Consider the following 13,354-nt stretch of genomic DNA (forward strand, 5'->3'; position numbering starts at 1 on the left):
GTGTCTATTCAAGTCTTTGCCCATTTTTTAATTGGATTGTTTGTTTTTCTGATGTTGAGTTTATATGTTCTTATAAATTTTGGTTATGAACCCTTTATCAGATGTATCGGTGAATACATTCTCTCATACAATAAGTTGTCTTTTCATTTTATTGATTTTTGTTGTTGTTGTTGTGCAAAAGCTTTTTAGTTTGAAGTAATCCCACTTGTTTATCTTTTCCATTGTTTCACTTGCCCAAGGAGGTATATCAGCAAATATTGCTTTGAGAGATGTCTGAGAGTCTACTGCCTATGTTTCTTCTAGGATGTTTATGGTTTCACAACTTACATTTAAGTCTTTTATCCATTTTGAGTTTATTCTTGTGTATGGTGTGAGTTGGTGGTGTCTTACCGTTATTATTACTTACTGACTACGTAAAAGACATCGGGCAATAAACCCTGGAATGCCTATCAGAACAGAAGCCAGTTTCGTGACTTTAATGTCGAACACTACAGGGGACGGGAGCCATGCTGAAAGAGCCGGTCTGTCTATGGTCGTAAACCTGGATTGTTTATGATGTCCATCTGTTTAACACAATTTATTTTATTGGGGTTGTGCATATATGGTGTCATGCTGAAGAGAAATTAGTGGTTTCTGTAGGTTCTTTGTAAACCAGTTAGGTTATATCCTGCTACAACTTACATTGATAACCCACCCACAAATTCTAAAACCGTGGACCTCCTTAGAACTTCCAGAGAATTACATTCTCTTCCTGCTGAATAGCATAACCTGGTGGAAAATGGAAACCCTCATTTATTTAATGGCTTTAACTTCTTGTTTAAACTGTGGGTGAAAAATCTCCTCAATGAAAACAAAATGGCTCTTTCTAACAGCTTATTTATATGCAATGTTTTGTTTTAACCTTCTTTGTGTTTGAGCATTTATTTCAGTTCTGTGAAATACATGAGTATCGCTCGTGCCATCCAGGGATGAAGGAACAGAGGCACATGATTAAATAGTGATTGATCCCTAAAGCCAACCTGAGGGGTTTTGTCCTTGTGGAAATTTTAATTTAAAAATCCTACCTGAGGGGGGTTTGAACTGCTTTACATAGTTTCTGACAAAAGTCCACTCACATTTCTGACCTTGGTTGAGGCTTTTGTCTGTGAGTTTTGGTGCCTGGTTTTAATTCATTCAATGATATTATCAAGTACTTTTTGAAAAGCACCTTTGTACAAGACACTCTACCCAGCAGAGAAAGAAAATGGTGGGGGTTTGCTTCTTTATAAAGCAAAGTAGAAAAGCCTACATCAGCTCTTCTGTGTTTGGTGGTTTTACAAAGTGTGTGTGTGTGTGTGTGTGTGTGTGTTCAAACAGGGAGAGCCATTTGATCTGGGTTAGTTTTAAATCCCTTATAATTGTAGGTTGTGATCACAGGCTCTGCACACCTGGATGGCAGTTATGCACTATAAATTCACTCACTTAACACCTATTTGTGAAGTACCTACTGTGTGCCAGACAGAGTGCTAGACACTGAGAATGCAGCACTAAGGAAACAGATTAAGCCTTGGCCCGGTAGCTCAGTTGATTAGAGCATCATCCTGATATGCCAAGGTTGTAGGTTCGATACTGCATCAGGGCATATATGAGAATCCAACCAATGAAAATGTGGATAAATGGAACAACAAATCAATGTCTTTCTCTTTCTCTAAAATCAATCAATAAATTTTTAAAAAGATGTTTAAAGAAACAGATAAAATGTCTTGTTTTGTGGCATTTACAGTTCACATTCGCTGCTGCTCCAAACAGACCTGACAGGTAGATTCTAACCTGGATCTTACACGTGTAGGAGCCATAAGAAAAATTCCACAAGCCAAGACGTAGAATAATTCTCAGTCTCTTTTAACTTCAACTTATGAACCTAAAATGTCTGTAAAGAGCAAAGTATTCAGGGAGAAGGGTTCGTACCTTCTAAAGTAAGGGTAGAAACTACAGGGGAGAGCAGAACGAGGTTTACAGTTGGGAGTACATGAAACAGTTTATTCTTGTATTATTATTTATTATTGTGCTATTTTCCTATGAACAACTGTAAACCTACTTTTGTCCCACTCTGTAATTAATATCTCAGCTAGAACCTAGTTAATAGGTTAGTTGTACCTGAATATTGATTTTAAAAACATTTCTTCTTCCGTCTTAAATGTATGTTAATGATAAGGCAACCAATTTATTTTCACCATCCAATATTTCATTATCTCCAGAATTCCTCAAATATTTTGTAAAACAGATTGGAGCAGCTGAACCTGTGAATGTTAATGTTGCTCTTTCACGAGTAGCACTCTGAGTCCTTCCACTAAATTTACAAACTGGGGGTTGTGTAGGCAGTGAGATGTGAAGACAGGCTGGTGCACGCCGAAGCCTCGCCACCATGCAGAAGCGAGCCAGGTAATGTCCGAGCAGGATGTCATTTAGTCATCATGACAGCCCTATCAGTGGACTAGTTTTTAAATTCTATTTTAACAATAAGAAAAAAAGTGATTAGGTAACATTCTCTAAGTCTAGCCAGTTATAAATGGAGAAGCCAGACCCAGCACCACAGCTTTCTAAAAGTAACAAAGATGGACATGTTCTGAAAACAGAAGTAAGAGGCTTTATGAGAGTTCACTTATTTAGTTCTTAGTGTGAGAGCTTAAGAAAACGCACATTACTTTCTCAGCTTTATATTCTTAGAACCACCTAAGAGATGAATGAATTGCCTAATCTTACACATCTGATAAGAAGTAGTAGGTATTTGAACTCAGGCAGACAGATGACGAAGTCCCTGCCTGCAACCTATCATATCCTGACCCCAGTAGCTCCTGAGAAATATATCTGGGCCCAGAGTTAAACAGCATGTGGTTCCTGGTGGCTTTAAATATTATTACCAATTGAGAGCAGGGTTCTTTTTCTTCTTATTTTATATTTAAAAAAATTTTTTTTGGTATTTTTTCTGAAGCTGGAAACGGGGAGGCAGTCAGACAGACTCCCACATGTACCCGACTGGGATCCACCCGACATGCCCACCAGGGGCCGATGCTCTGCCCATCTGGGGCATTGCTCTGTTGCATCCAGAGCCATTCTAGTGCCTGAGGCAGAGGCCATGGAGCCATCCTCAGCGCCTGGACAAACTTTGCTCCAATGGAGCCCCGGCAGCGGGAGGGGAAGAAAGAGACAGAGAGGAAGGAGAGGGGGAGGGGGGGAGAAGCAGATGGGTACCTCTCCTATGTGCCCTGGCCAGGAACCGAATCTGGGACTCCTGCACACCAGGCTGATGCTCTACCACTGAGCCAACCGGCCAGGGCCTCTTTTTCTTTTTAGTGTGGAGTAGTACTTGTGAGAGCAGAAAGGAGGGGCTGGTTTGTGGGGGGAGATCAGGAAGTCCAGCTGAGAGGTGAGGGACAGGATGGAGCTGCGCAATGCACAGGAGTCACGTTGCACAGGAAGGTGGATGGCTGTGACGCGGCCCGGAGGAGGGGACCGGGCTAGGGGAGAAATGTCCTGAGAAATCAAGTCAAGGCCATAAGTGGTAAAACCTAGAAAAAGAATAAAAAGTAAGGAAAAAAAAACATTCAGGAGCAAGCCTTAAAGATATTCTATACTTCAAAACCTGGGAGAGGATTTCCCTTTATGGAAATTATTTCCCCAGGATGAATAAAAAGTAAAGGGAGAGAAAGAGAGGGGAGGAGAAGGGGAGAAAGGATAGAAGGAAGAATTGGCCAAATGTATCCCACCTGGTTCTACCATTTACTTTCCTGATCCCATTTTCATCTTCTATTAATTTGGCACCGTAACCATTTAAAGCAATAGAGTACAAAAGGTGGAGTACATATTACTATCTTTTCATCTAAAAGACCTGGAAACAAAGGTTTTTCCCTTATATTCTTGGTTAAGTGACTCTACTTTCAAATCTTAATTTTTTTCAGTTTCAGAAAAATTAGCCCAAAGAACAGAAATTTCATAGAAATGTTAAATTATAAGTGAGCAGTTTTGATGTTTATGGTAAAATAACATGTCCATTAACTTGTAATGTTTGTGAGAGTACTGCTTATTCTCGGCATACTGGGAAAGAGTTGATGAGTTTGGTTATTAATAAGACTCTGTTTGTCGTATAGTTTTTCTTGTGTATATATCCAACAGCAATATAGAATGAGGAGGAGGGAAAGGGTACTAGAATAAGGAATAAACCAGAATTCCAGCACCAGCTCTCCAAATAATCTACTGAATAACGTCAAGCTCTTAACAGCTATGCAGCTCTGGAAAATTTATTACAGAAAAAAATATTAGATTATATATATTTATTATGCACTTACATGGGCCAGGCCTGTGCATACTTTTTTTTTTTTTTTTACATATTATTGTATTTCAATGTCTCAGCATTCTTGCAAGGTTGAAATTATTATCCCCGCTTTGAAGATAGGACAACTGAGGCTCAGAGAGTTGAAGTTATTTTCCTGAAGTAAGAGCTAATAAGTGGTAGGCAGAATTGTGATTCAGAACGTTTATTTCTAAAGCATGTACTATTTCTAATGAATCATTCAAAGAGGTGGCAGGTATGAAAGTGCTTTGTAAGCTGCCAAAATCTATACAGATACAGGTTTGTGAGTATAATAAATTATTTTAACCAGAGCCTATAAAGTTAACGATATCCTTACCTCCCTACTATAATGCTCTAATAGAAGAGTAATATCATGTTGGAGTAAAATCAACTACAGACACTAGCTCAGCAAACAGACTTTTTTTTTTTCTGGATTCTGGGTACATCTTTTACCATAAACCATTGAGTCACTTCTCTCCTCATCAGCTAATAGGTTTTTGATGAGACCATTTTAGATCCATCTAGAAATGTATTATAAATTTTAATTTGCTCTATTTCTTTAATGAAAGTTATTGAGACTAATCTCATTTGTTTTGTAAGTGTGATAAAAAAGGTTTCCATTTAATTAAAATTAATGACCTTCACACTGATGAAGATCTTTGCATTCAGAGAGTGTAATTTAAGATTTAGTGCAAAGGGGGTGCCTAGCCCAAATGCACAGAATTGAAAGAAGCCCTCTTTGGCACATAGGATGACAGTTTGCTTTGCCAGTTTTAGTTCTTTCATCCCCAAAAGCGGTGAAAAGAAATTACAGCTTGCTAACAGAATATGGGAGCTCTTGTAGCAAATGACACTGCTTTGGTTTGAGTCTTGGTGACTCCTTTACACCAAAACGTTATATTTTACTTAATGTGAAAACTTTCTCCTAATATGAATGGGAACAGAGGAAAGGAGAAGGAATTTGAATACCATAAAAGCTACCCTTATGTGATGTCATTTTGTGCACAGTCAAGCTTTGGATATTAATTGGAAAAATTAAATTAAGGGCTTTAACATAATACCAGGAGATTAGGCAGGCAGTAACAAAATATCTTGTGCTGTGAATGTCTACTGAGTTCACTCCTCGAGGGAAGCCTTCCTAGCATCCTTTGGGCTATATTTATTAGAAAAGTAAAATTTATTAGAAAAGCAAAAGTGAAGCCCCCCCCCATACTAAACTGCAGAAAATACTTTTTCTTAAATTCAATGGGTAGAAGAAGGTTTTTAAAAAAATAGTTGAAATGAAAGAACAAACTCATTTAAGCCTCTTTTAATCTTAAGTCAAATTTTACTTATCAGATACTGTGAACGTTAAAAGGAAAACACATCCCCTGGCCAGTTGGCTCAGTGGTAGAGCGTCGGCCCAGTGTGTGGAAGTCCTGGGTTTGATTCCTGGCCAGGGCACACAGGAGAAGCGCCCATCTGCTTCTCCACCCCTCCCCCTCTCCTTTCTGTTTCTCTCTTCCTCTCCTGCAGCTAAGGCTCCATTGAAGCAAAGTTGGCCCAAGTGCTGAGGACAGCTCTATGGCCTTTGCCTCAGGTGCTAGAATGGCTCCGATTACAGCGGAGCAATGGCCCAGATGTGCAGAGCATCGCCCTCTGGTGGGCATGCCAGGTAGATCACAGTCCGGCTCATGTGGGAGTCTGTCTGCCCTCCACCCCTTCTAACTTTGAAAAAATACTCCCCCCCAAAAAAAAAACCATCAGCGTGGCCACCATTTCTTCTTAAAACAACCATTGGTCAGAACAGGCAGATTGCAACTCAGTCCACAGTCCCTGTTCCCATCCAATTTGCTCTTTTGTTTCTAAAACAATACGCTTCCCGAAAGTAAGAGATGAGGGGAAAGATCCACAACGTGAAGTCATCGACCATCCCTAAGAACCTCACTCCACTGGCCCTTAGGTGATTTGAAAATGAGGGGGGAAAGTTAGGTTGTCTGTAGACCTCAGGGAGAACGGTCAGAAATGGTCTGTTGAGGAAACGTTCTATCTAGTGTATCATGAAATACTGCTTTAAGCGGACTGTCTGGAGAAATCACCTGGGACGAGGCGATGATTTATTGCTCCAGAGGAAAGGAGAGGAAAAAGGGCAGTTTCTTTTCTGTCTTGTCTGTCAGTAACAGTATTTGAGAGTCATTCTATGGAACGGCTGGGGCAGTTTGACCAGGACAGTGAAGGGGGGGGGGGGTAGAGCCTAAGTGCTTTATCCACACAAGTGAAAGGTTAGGAAGGGAGGGGCTGAATCCAGCAGTGTTTATTTAAAGGAATTTGGTTTTGAAAGAACTGAGGCAGTACCTCCTAGGGCTCTGCCTGAGATTGAGCAAATGCCAAAGCTGCCGACATTTAGGGAGCCGGGCAGGAGGCCTGACCTGTCCACGTCAGTATCCTGGCTCCTTTCAATCTTCCAGAACTCCTCAGGCTTTGCAGCCTTCTTTCTCAGAAGCACTCAGACAGACGGGAAAAGGATAATTAATGGACCGGGAGCATACACGTCAGGTTCAGAAAGCAACCGCAGAAAGGCCAAGGGAGTCTGTCTCAGGGGTTGGTGGGTCCTCCTGGGCTGCCCCAGGGCCCGTTTCAGAGTGCTGCGAGTCAGATGGGAGAATGTGGGTAGAGAAAGTATGAGTGACGTTACTGTGCCTGCCGACCGTGCCTGTGAAAAGGACGCGCTCGGTTCTATGAAAGCACTAGTTCACGTTCACATGGCTCTGAATCCAGCCACTTCCTAGAGGATCAACTAAGGAATCATTTCATTGAAAAACAGACCATTTCCTTAGTGTCTACTAAATCCCCAGCACTGTACTGGGCATTGGGGGTATAGTATAAACGGAGTTCTCACCCTTGATGAGCTTAGTTTAGTGGGTTATCCCAGGCATTAACAACTGTGTCTGTGCAATACAGACACAAACGAGGCTGTGGCTTCTGGACAAAAGGTATAGGCTGCAATGACTGATTCTAGCAGGGATACCTGCTCTAACTGGGGAAGGTTCGTTTTAGCTGAGACCCAAAACTGAGAAAACTTAATGAGATGCAGAACGTAGTGACTAGTCCAGGAGACACAGGAGCCTTGAATGAGGTGTTTATTTCTTGCTGCTCCCTAGACTGGTTCCGTATTCCCCTCTGCTGCAGTTCCTTTAAATGTTTATCACATCTCTGGGTATTTGCTCTTCTGTATAAATTTGCTAACTTTCTTCGAATAAGACCCGTTCTCTTTTGTTCATTTCTCATCCATTTGACAGAATAATTCATAGGACTTTGTGGTTCAACCAGGATATCTTTTTTTTTTTTTTCATTTTTGTTACTATTTATTAGAATAATGAAAGAATAGTAAGTTTAGGTTGCAGAGCCTTTACTTTCTCTTTACTGGAAAGAAAACAGCTAGGAACAAACAAATTTTTCTAAGAATGACCCTGCTGCTGCTTGGAATCCGCATGGCTACATGCCCTGTGCTCCCTATTCTTGAAATATGAGGGGCTTAATCAGCATTTGTCAGTTGCTCTATCCCATTCAACCAATTACCACCTTAACAAACTGATATGAAATTCTAAAGGCAAATAGAAGAGAGAGACACAGACAGAGAGGGTGAGAGATCCAACAAACATTTCCCCCATTTTTCTTTTACTCTTGAAGCTTATTTCGTTTGGATTTCAGTTGCACCAATTTATACATTTAATTGCTTTGTCGAAGACAGTCAATTTTTTTTTCATGGTCCATCTGATAAATCTTCACACTATGTCGGGTTTTGCAAAGTTGTAAATGGCTCATTTATTTTACATTTATTTTTCTGCCAGAGTAGAAGGGCCATGTCTGACTGCCTTTGGTGTGAACTTTTAGTGCCTTTTCAGTTACAGCACTTACTCTTTTCAGTGATGTTGGCTGCATCAGAAAGCTCATGAATCATCTAAGCCAGACACATTCGGCTGTTGGTTTTATCTCCCTGTTAGGTAGCACGGGCAGGGGTGGCCCTCCCCGGCCCTTTTTCAGAAGCTTCCCTTCACGGCTGCGAACATTGGTTGGTCACAGCACATTAGCAGAATCCTCCTGGGTAGTGCTCTCAGCCAAAGAGTTTCTTCAAAACCCAAAGACAAGTCCCCCATCTAGGGTCAGGCCACACCCTCTGCTGACCAAATACAAGGTTATGAAAGCTGGGCCCCTTGCCTCAAAGGGACTCACCTGAAAGTCTCATCCTACTTCTGGGAGACTGGCATTTCTGAGGCCTTTCTTGAGACTAATTCATTGGTTAATACCTTCTTCCCAACCCTACTTTCAGATCTTCCTCAAATATGTAGATCTTGAGAGCATTCCTCAAAGAACTTCTGTTTTAACACAGTTGTTACTATTATTTCGGTATGAAGTCCACAGACAGGAGATGACTGCCACTGAAGAAACAGTTACTCACAGTTCTCAAGGGCAGGAACACATCATGCCATGGGGGCACCACTGGGAAGCACCAGCGTCCAGAGGAGGGGGAGGAGCTGTGAGCAGGAGTCTTTATTGTGATTCCCAAGGGAGAGACACATGACTCAGGGTATGTACAAGTTAGGGTTTGGCTGTTAGGGATAATTTCAGAGGGCTTTGGGACATAGAGGCTGCTCTTAGCTGTCTGATACCTGGCCTTGGTGTGGTTAGAATGGATGGTTGTGGGTATGGATTCTGCATTGTTCTGTTTGCTTTTGAAAAGCACAATTGCGAGTGACGTCACGGAAATGGCGCCGTGAGCAGCGCGTCCGACAGCTCTCCCCTAAATCACAACAAATTTATCAACTAGAAACAGAAAAATTTATCCTCGGAGCATTCCGGAGTTCCACACAAACTGATAGCGAAAGGACTGTTATCACTTGAATCTGAGAGGAGGGTGTGGAGGAATCTACCACAGGGACGTTCTTTCAAACCGCAAGGAAGTGCACCTGTGGTGAGTCAGCCCATATACTTGGGAACCGCGAGCCGCCACCGCGAGCCCCCGCAAACCGCCGCCGAGAGCGGCCGCCACGAGCCCCCGCTACGAGCCACCGCGAGCAGCCGCGCACGCGCCCGGTCCGGTTGAGCACCGCTGACGTGCCCAGCGGCCCGCACACTGCGAGTGGGGGTCGCCGGCCACCGGTGCCTGGAGCGCCCCATTCGCACGCGTGCCTTGGGCATTCCACGCGCCCAGGGCGCCCTGCTGGCCCGCACACCCAGGGGGCTCCATTATCCTGCGCCTGATGTGGTCCAGCCGCCAGCGGCGGGGTGAGCGGGAGAGGCTTGGGAGATTCTCTCCGTGGGCGGGGCACCTCACCCAGCCATTCAAGCTAACAATCAAGCGTTGGGGGAGGGGCGTGCGCAGGCAGCCTAAAATACCTTCGGAAGCACAGCTGCGACCCAATCACTGAAATTAGCTTAACCCATGAAATCTGCGCACCCTTGGTTCTAATTGATAAGATCTCTCTCAATTCAGCGTTCCAAGACAAGAGGCGTGATATTTTTTAGTGCCTCTCGCTAAAGGGGCGGGGGCAACTTCTGATTAATAGAGCCTCCATATTTAGGGATAAACGCTAACAAGAAGGACTTGGCAGATAATAAGGTCTATACTACACTAGTCGTAAGCAGAGACTAGTGCCTCTTCTTCCCTGCAAAAACAGGCTACAAAGTGTGGAAAGCCTGGGTTGAGAGGTCCAACTAAATGATAGGCGCTGAACAGTCACCTTGACAACAATTGACTCCCACCCCCGCCTAATTACACTGGAGGCCCTGACTCTCAGAGCCTTTCCCAAAGCCTTGCACTGAGTGGGGATAGAGTGGGGATTTCCCAGCTCTTTGAGCCTCTTACTCCCCAGGCAGAAGCAGTTGCAGCCATATAGCTGGATCACCAGGCTGCTAATTCAGAAAGGGGGGACTAAGAGAGAGAATCCAGGAAAGCAAACTCTCTCATCGTTGGACCCTGCAAACGCCAACAAGCCTTTACTTCCAGCAAGACTAAAGCCAATTATATGACATTGCCATAGAATCCCATCAACTGCAAATCCCTACCTAAGAGTGACACAGGGGCAGAGCCTGGGGTACAGAGTCACCGACTAGGAAGAGGGAGAGAAAAGAAAAAGGAAGAAGTTAACTTCTCAAAATCAAGAAAAACCCACAGACTTTACAACTTGATCCACTATTTTTTGTTGTTGTTGTTGTTGTTGTTGTTTGTTTCTTCTATCTTTTTGCCTTTATTTCCTCCACCTCGGTCCTTCTATTCTCTGCCCATCTTATGCTTCCCCTTTCTTGAACTACACTACCCATGACTGTTGCATTTTATTTTTCTTCTTCATCCTCACCCTCCTTTAAGGTTATACTCCAAAACACTTAACTCTCACTCTCTCCTCTTTTTTTTTTTTTTGTCTTGCTTTATTTTGTTTTTTTCTCTTCCTATTTTATTTCTTCCTTCGTTTTTCTCTTTTTCTTATTTTTTCCTTTCTATTCGTTTTTTCTTTTCTCATTTTACTTTCCTCCCATATAATCCTCAATCACGAACAAATTAGTTAATTTGGGACTCAAGGCTTTTTTTTGGCTTTATTTCTCTTTTTTGCTTTTGTTTTTATTTTTTTTTCTTGTTTGTTTATTTTTGTGGCATTTTGGGTCCTCCCAACCCAAGGTCTCCATTGTATTTAGTCTTCGCTCCACTTAATACAACAGATTTTTACTTATTATTTTTATTTTTTCTTCTTTATTATTCTTTTTTGGTCCTTTTTTCTGGTTCCCTCTTATCCCTCTCATTATATCTCTTAGTTGACAATCACATACAAGCAAATCATCTTATGCTTGTCTAAGATTTTCTTCCTTTTTTTTTTTTTTTTTTTTGCATTTAGTAGGTCCCTACTCCCTTTTTTTTGCCCCTTGAACTCTTCACCCCAAATCAGGCCCTCCATTATAGGCACGATATTTCCCTGAGGAGGGGAGAGGAGGGAAAGAGAAGAGAGAAAAAAAGGGGGAAATAATAAATTATTACTGTTTTTTTTTGTGAGGTGTTTTACCTTTTTTTTTTTTTTTTTTTTTTTTTTACTTTTTACTCTTTATTAATTCTAATTAGTGCTATCAATAAGACCACCCTCAGATGCCGATAAGAAAGAGGAAATCGAATATTATGGATACAAAAGAAAGAGAGGTAACACAAATAGATGTGGAAAAATGTATGGAGAAAAGACTTAACATATTGGAAGCCTTGGAGCTAAATGACAGAGAATTTAAAATAGAAATCTTAAAAATACTCAGAGATATACAAGAAAACACAGAAAGGCAATATAGGGAGATCAGAAAACAACTCAATGAACACAAAGAATATATTACCAAGGAAATTGAAACTATAAAAACAAATCAAACAGAAATGAAAAACTCAATTCACGAGCTGAAAAACGAGGTAACAAGCTTAGCTAACAGAACAGCCCAGATTGAAGATAGGATTAGTGAAATAGAAGACAAACAACTTGAGGCACAACAGAGAGAAGAAGAAAGAGACTCAAAAATAATAAAAAACGAGAAAGCCCTACAGGAATTGTCTGACTCCATCAGAAAGAATAACATAAGAATAATAGGTATATCAGAGGGAGAAGAGAAAGAAAATGGAATGGAGAATATACTCAAACAAATAATAGATGGGAACTTCCCAAGCCTGTGCAAGGAACTAAAGCCTCAAATTCAAGAAGCAAACAGAACACCAAGTTTTCTTAACCCCAACAAACCCACTCCAAGGCACATCATAATAAAGATGACACAAACCAATGACAAAGAAAAAATTCTCAAGGCAGCCAGGGAAAAGAAGAGTACAACATATAAAGGAAGGCCTATTAGATTATCATCAGATTTCTCAGCAGAAACTCTACAAGCTAGAAGAGAGTGGACCCCAATATTTAAAGCCCTGAAAGAGAGGAACTTTCAGCCAAGAATACTATACCCATCAAAGCTATCCTTCAAGTATGAAGGAGATATAAAAACATTCACAAATACAGAAAAGATGAGAGAATTTATCAACAGAAAGCCCCCACTCCAGGAAATACTAAAGGGGGTTTTCCAACCAGATTCAAAGAACAAAAGAAAACAACACCACAAGTAACAGCTCCACCAAGAACACAATAAAACCAAACTTAAACTGTGACAACAAAGGAAAAAAAGGGGGGAGAGGATGGAGATTAACAGTAGCAAAGGATGATGAAGTGCAGAAATACTTATAAGATAGGGTACTACAATGAATATGGTAGGTACCCTTTTCATTACTTAATGGTAACCACCCTTAAAAAAACCACCACAAAAACACTTGACTTAAAAAAGGTAGCAACAGAGGAAAGAAGTATGGAACACAAACAAACAAAAACAAATGATAGAAAAACAAAAGAGAAGAATCAAACTAGATACAAAACTAACAGAAAGCAATTTATAAAATGGCAGTAGGGAACCCACAAGTATCAATAATTACACTAAATGTAAATGGATTAAACTTACCAATAAAAAGACACAGAGTAGCAGAATGGATTAAAAAAGAAAATCCAACTATATGCTGCCTACAAGAAACACATCTAAGCAACAAGGATAAAAACAAATTCAAAGTGAAAGGCTGGAAAACAATACTCCAAGCAAACAACACCCCAAAAAAAGCAGGCGTAGCAATACTCATATCTAATAATGCTGACTACAAGACAGAAAAAGTACTCAGAGACAAAAATGGTGATTTCATAATGATTAAGGGGAAGTTGAATCAAGAAGACATAACAATCCTTAATATATATGCACCAAACCAAGGAGCACCAAAATATATAAGACAGCTACTTATTGACCTTAAAACAAAAACTAACAAAAATACAATCATACTTGGAGACCTCAATACACCGCTGACGGCTCTAGATCGGTCATCCAAACAGAGAATCAATAAAGATATAGTGGCCTTAAACGAAATACTAGAACACCTGGATATGATAGACATCTACAGGACACTTCATCCCAAAGCAACAGAGTATACATTTTTCTCTAGTGTAC

At 41.1% G+C, this 13,354-nt stretch overlaps 1 pseudogene; it reads right to left on the reverse strand.

Moving 5' to 3' along the window:
• Positions 1 to 8,555, reverse strand: part of LOC136335602 (uncharacterized) — a 53,257-nt pseudogene extending 44,702 nt beyond the window's left edge.
• Positions 8,556 to 13,354: the final 4,799 nt, after the last annotated feature.

Source organism: Saccopteryx bilineata, chromosome 4 (assembly GCF_036850765.1).
Source record: "Saccopteryx bilineata isolate mSacBil1 chromosome 4, mSacBil1_pri_phased_curated, whole genome shotgun sequence".
NCBI lineage: Eukaryota > Metazoa > Chordata > Mammalia > Chiroptera > Emballonuridae > Saccopteryx > Saccopteryx bilineata.